Source organism: Electrophorus electricus, chromosome 9 (assembly GCF_041902795.1).
Source record: "Electrophorus electricus isolate QZ-2024a chromosome 9, ASM4190279v1, whole genome shotgun sequence".
NCBI classification, from domain to species: Eukaryota; Metazoa; Chordata; class Actinopteri; order Gymnotiformes; family Gymnotidae; genus Electrophorus; species Electrophorus electricus.
This window is the reverse complement of record NC_137505.1, coordinates 15600886-15607500: the sequence shown is the minus strand read 5'-3', so window position 1 is coordinate 15607500 and position 6615 is coordinate 15600886.

Genomic DNA, 6615 nt, shown 5'->3' with positions numbered 1-6615 from the left:
ACTCTCCTGCTGCGCCACCGGTCGCAGACGTGATGGTGGGGGGGTTAGGGGGTGATATGGGTCTCGCCCCTTCACCTTGGGGGGGGGAGGTCGCTGAGGGGCGGGTTCTGCAGAGGCAGAGGGATACACAGATTGAATGTTGAATGTAGCACATGTCACAGAGAGATGCCTCAAGATTTACTGGTGGGCCAAGAGAGGAAACACAGATGGTCAAAGGGCCACTGTGAGATACACAGAGCTTGATCAACACAAAGAGATCAGAGACCGTACAGAGATGGTACTGTGTCGTGTGTGTGTGGGGGGTTGTGTGTGTGAAGGTGTGTCCTCGGGTATGTATGCATGTGTGTGTTAGTGTGCGTGTTAATGTGCCCCCGAATGTGCATGTGTGTGCATGCATGCTTCTGTGTGTGTGTGTGTGTGTGTGTGTGTGTGTGTGTGTGAGTGTGTGTGTGTGTGTGTGTGTGTGTGCACGTGTGTGTGATGTCCTTGGCCAATGAGAGTTGTTACGGAGCAAGAGAGAGTTTAACCTGTGCAAGTGTGTGGGTTTGAAACTCCCAATATAAAGGGAAATGCTGTTCAATGTGTACACCTCACACACACACACACACACACACACACACACACATGACTACTCTCAACAATACAACCATATCCACAGAGAGTGTAACAGACCAGCACAGACTGCAGTTTCCATTATAGAAACGCTTAAGGATTTAAATATGGAAAACTCTCCATCTCCTGTGAATCCTGTCATACTTTTCGCTAACTGCACTAAGTTCACAGATACAGCTGAGGAGGAGTGAGAGTGATCAGAGGAGTGAGAGAGATCAGAAGAGAGAGTGATCAAGGAGTAAGAGAGATGAAAGAGTGAGAGTGATCAGTTCCATTTATTATCAGAACGCACAGTCCTGGTTCTTTAACTGAAATTCCCCTATACACCTCTGTATGAAAAACTATTATACAGGGCTTCCTAATAGCTTTACTGAATCTTGTAAGCACACGCACACACACAAACACACACACACACATTGAAAGAGAGGGACACCACAGCTGTATGATATCTACACGGGCTCACTGCGCTTAGTCTGGTGGGATTAACTAGTCACAGACTGTGTTGGCGAGCTTGCAGGCTCAGTGTTTTGGCTCAGTGGTCCAGACTATCGTTAAGAGTGAGCAGAGTCCCTCCTGATCTCATCAACAATACCAGTTCATCTCTGAAATCAGATCATTTCAGGGCCTGCTGCCCTAACAGAGAACTTCCTTGCAAACTTTGAAGGAAACATTTGGAACCAGAACCAAGCAGAAACAACACATCTGCATTAGGCCCCTAAAGCCCCTACTGGGCTGACTCTAGATATGCCTGATAAAGCAACAAAAGCCACCATCAAAGACCACATCCTGCTCTGATGCGCTTCCAGCCCAGGCCTGCGGGTTTCCACCAACCCTCCCACTCTCTTCTTAGTTGGGCACGAACATGTCACGGAATGAAAAATAACCATCAAAGTGTCAGTACCGGGAGGAGAGGTGAAATGTCGGCAGCGAGTCAAAACCCAGCCAAAGACTCAGAGAAGCGACTCCGAAGCAGAACTTGCAGGTATGGCCAGAAACGCTCAGCTGACGGAGGCAACAGGGCGAAAGTTGTAGCGGCGGCACACCCACTCGGCACAAAGACGATGGCAGGACAGGACACGGACACACAGGAACCGCAGCGGGGTCGCCGCTCGGAGCCATGGGGTCAGGGCGGAAAAGCGGCGTGAAGGGCAAAAATGTTGAAAGCAATGTGGCATGATGTGAGGAGAAAGCACAATGGCCTCGGCTGTTTCCGGAGTGGTACCACTGAGACACCACGTTGTCTACCTCCACAGTGAAAATAAACAGTTTGTCTCTAGTATGGTCTCTCAGAACTTAGACTGTTTGTGTTTGAGTCTGTCAGGAAGATGCAGTGCAGAACACAGAAAGAAAGAAGAAAAAGGGAGTGAGAGAGAGAGAGAGAGAGAGAGAGAGAGAGAGAAAGAGAGAGAGAATAACCAGATATGTGGAGCAGCTAGCATGAATAATAAGACATGCAAGATTACATGTAAGCCAGCGAGTCTGTGTGTGTGTTTCTCTGAGTAGAAAACAAGTATGTGCATATGTGTGCGTGTGCGCGTGTGTGTGTGTGTGCGTGCGTGCGTGTGCATGTAAGCTTGGGAATGACCGATAAGGAGTATGTTACTTAAACACTGTGCAGCTGTGAACCATGTTTATCCTTATCCATCTTTGTGGTTGTGTGTGTGTGTGTGTATGGGGAACTGCAACTTGTCTTGCTGGTTACCAGGTGGCGAGGGTTCTAGAGAAGGCAGCTCTGTGCCAGAACAGCAGCTCGAGGCTTAGATCTAAAGCTGAACCAGAACACAACTTTCCATCTGAGGCACAGGTTCAGCACTAAAGCACCTGATCTCTGCTACAGCAGTGCAGTGTCAGGTGACAGGACCCAGCGTGGCTGTGGTACCTACCAGATGCCAGGTGCCTTGTGACTTGAGCCAGAGGTACGCACTGCTTTAGAGGAAAAGGAGGAAGAGAGAAAACGGCAGAGGGAGAGAGGGAGAGAAAGAATGTAGGTGGTTATTTACTGGGTAGTGAGATAAGGATAAAAGCATTTAAATGCACAGTGGAAAGAGGTTGAACTCCATGTTTGAAAGAGACAGGCACAGACACAGAGGTGCACAAAGGCAGTTACGGTGCGTATCCAACTGCTTCCAGCAGCCTACGTCAGCCCACAAAAAGCCTTCATACGCATACTAAAATGATGGCTGCTTTAACTGTTGCTTTTATGTATTTCACTATAAAAGATCCACAACATTAATGTGTTTAAACTGTCTGTCTGTCCGCTCCATTAGCGGTCTGTAATTGTGCTAATGCACACTCCTGTTTGTGGTGAGAATGTAGCTGTTCATGAGAGGTCACTTTACAACGTATGGCAGAACACGCACGCACACACACACACACACACACACACACACACACACAGGCACGCACACACACACACACACACAGGCACGCACACACATGCACACGCACGCACACAGGCACACACACACACACAGACAGGCATACACATACAGACAACCACGCGCACACGCACACATACACACACACACACACACACACACACACATACACACACACACAACACAGGAAGTAAAACTTTGAAAACAGTATTAGGCTTTGCAGTATTGTGCTTCTTATCAGAACGCCCACCTTTTTTTCTTTGGTACAGAATTTTCCCATGGGCCTCTGCTCTGTGGTTTTAAGAGATAGATTAGGTTTACTTTCAAGGAAATGAAATGGGGAATGAAAGAGGTGCATGATGGGGGATTATCGGCCTTACAATAATGCAGACCTGTGATGAGTTTAACTGGCAGTAAGTTGTTAGAATTACTAAATCACATTTACCTTTTGGCAGCATGTGATAAATTAGTGTATGATGAGCACTTTTGTGGTATCAAATCTGCATGTTAAATGACCACAACATGTAAGTGTTTGGGAGAAATACATGTTTTACCTAGATTAGTAGGCTTTTGCACTGTGTATGTATGTGTGTGTGTGTCTGTGTGTGTGTGTGTGTGTGTGTGTGTGTGTGTGTGTGTGTGTGTGTGTGGTGAGGTGCTGTCGGCAGGTTGAGAGCAGCAGGAGTTCTCCTCAAGAGAACCTCCTGCAGTGTAGTCGTGATGGTCTTCTTCTCACATGTAATCACTCCACTATAATTAGATACTAATTATGCCCTATGCTAAAACAATATGCTTCAAATAATTTCTATTATCCACAGACTGCAGGATCGAAGGAAAAAACGCTCAACTACATGCTAATTTGACAAATCTGAAGTATACAGTGCACTCTGTAGGTAATTGGACGCTGACATTTTGCTGTTTTTGCAGTGTGCTTTTAACTCTGGAATTAAAAATGAATCGATGTCCTTAAGGGTTAAAGTACAGAATGTTATCTTTAATTAGAAGGTATTTGGTGGCAAGTGTGTTGCGTTAACCATATAGGCCCCCTTATACAATAGTTTCCCAGTTTCAGGAGACTACAGGTACTGGCTGCTCATTGCTGTATCGTCTTTTCATGCACAGCAGGTCCACAGTCGACTCTAACCATGGAAGTTGTACATCAACACCAGGACCGAAGTGTCAGTGGCACGGGGGCCAAAATAAACTACTGACAACAAACAAATCGCTCTGACTAAGCAAGACTGCTTTACTGCTTAAGTGACTACTGGATGTCGGTGGTAACACCGAATGTTCTTGAATGGCCAAACCAAATGTTTCACCCACTAAGAAAAGATCGAAAGCAAGCCCCTATAACAAGACCCTGTAACAGGCCCCTGTAGCGGGCTCCTCTAGCGGGCCCCTGTAGCAGGTCCCTGTAGCGGGCCCCTGTAGCGGACCCCTGGAAAAAGCTTCTATAGCAAGTCACTGTAACAAGGCCCATGTAACAGGCCCTTGTGACAAGTGCCTAAAAATGCATTACAGGGCTGGCTGAGCAGCAACAGAGAAGCTCTAATCACTGAAACAGTGCACTGTGTATTAAAAGGCCATGATTCCTAGATGCATTACCTAATACAGATGTAAACAGATGTGGAATTACTGTATAGCTAATATTTTGTGCTTTAACCTCATTGTCATTGTTAATTTCGTATTCAACATGCAGGAATGTGCAGACAAGGGTCAGCGCTTTGCTCTTTACACACCACAGAGTAACATCACTTTTCTGCGCTGCAATCAGACAATTAGAATTTCAAAATTGTACCAGTAATCCCCTGTAGTGTAGACACTGGGCTGATATGGCACTAAAATGCTTTCTACTGGAATCATAATTTCATTTTCCAAGTAGTCTCGAAGCGCTAATTGCCAGTAATTTCAGGGTCCTGTCTTTGTGGGTGTGCAAAGGGTGTCACCCAGTTCTGCTGCATACAAAAGCCCAGAGGAATGGGAGTTCCATGCTAATGACGGAGTGTAAGACAAGGTGCCGAACGGCAATTACAGCCAGTCCCGGAATAATGGCCTCCATAATCACAGTTATAATGCGACTGTAGATAGATTATAACTACTAACAGCGAAGGAACAGGCATCCATTATGATATATCTTAAGAACCTTTTTAATTGTAGGCTACATGCAATGAGTCATAACTAGCTCAGCCTTCAACTGATGCATTTAGGAAGAGCGTGAATGTGCCAGCGCCACCCAGACCCTGAGCTCTGCTGTGTTTTCATGTTAGATGGCTTTACAGTTTCGCTGTACGTAATTGCTGGCATTCGCTGTCGGGTTTGTGTATTACGAGCTTCTGATAAACCGGGGCCCGGGTTCCTGCGTTTCTGCGCTGCATTTCCAGGTCCGAGAGACGGAAACGGAAGCCGTCGCGTGGAGCCCGCACCTGGCGGGTCATATTCATGTGATTTCTGCCTCCGTTAGCTCTGTTCTAATCTCCCGCAATGAGAGAGGCCAAAGCGAGAGAGGGGGAGTGCGTCAGGAGGACGAGCAAAGGAAGAAAAAAAAAACGAGTGACAGGCGAGGCCAGGCTAGCGTGGGCGCACACATGAGCCGGTGGGGGTGTGGTCCGGGGCCGTGGCGACGGTGCTGTTTTGAAGCCTTAGCGAGCTGGTGAATCGGCTCCGAGCAGAAGCCGCCGCCGCCGCTGAGAAGCTATTAACGCGCTGCCGCTCTCGTCACACATCATCAGACCGGTGACATTTTCCAGGCCTCTGAAACGTTGAGCGAGGCTCTCCGTCGGCCAAACTCGCCGCTTGTTAAGAGTTCGTGGTTTGAGTGGATGCTGAAGGAGACTAATAGAGGTAACATATGTTTACCATTGATGTCATATCCTGTTTCCCTAAAGGGCAAAGAGGTTTTTTTTTTTGTTTTTTTTGTTTTTTGTTTTTTTTTTTTTTATCTTGACCCTCTCATTCATAAGACGTTACGATCTGACGGCTGTCCTCATATGTGAAATATGTGCGGTTTACCCCAAAAGATATCAGTTTAGATTGGTTTAAATTTTTACTTTGACACATTAAATAACAGTGTTGTATTTGGAGAGAAAGAGGTTCTTGTGCTGATTTTAGTGAAGTAACACCATACCTAAGTGGTGATCAGAGCAGTAAATGTCAAATAAAGCATCAATGTCAGGCTTGCATGGCATCTCTCTGTAAATGTCAAAGGTGCCAAAGACAACAAAAACTACTCCAGTGTAAATTCTTTTTATGACCCCTTGAATCTTTTCCTGTCTTTTCTGTATCATAATTTCTAAATGTGTCTGACTGTGAATGTACTTGGTATTTGTCTCGTATACTGAAGCTCTGGCACATTTATATCTGAGAGAGCAGAATTCTTTTATCCAGAGAGTTCATAATTTGTCTCTGCCATGGGTATGCAGCTGCTGGTTCCCCTTCTCTCATCTCCTCCCCTCTCATCTCCTCCCCTCCTCTCATCTCCTCCCCTCCTCTTCTCCCCTCCCCTCCTCTCATCTCCTCCCCTCCTCTTCTCCCTTCCCCTCCTCTCATCTTCTCTCCTCTCTTCTCTCCTCCCCTCCTCTCATATCCTCCCCTCTCTTCTCCCCCCTTCTCCCCTCCTCTCATCTCC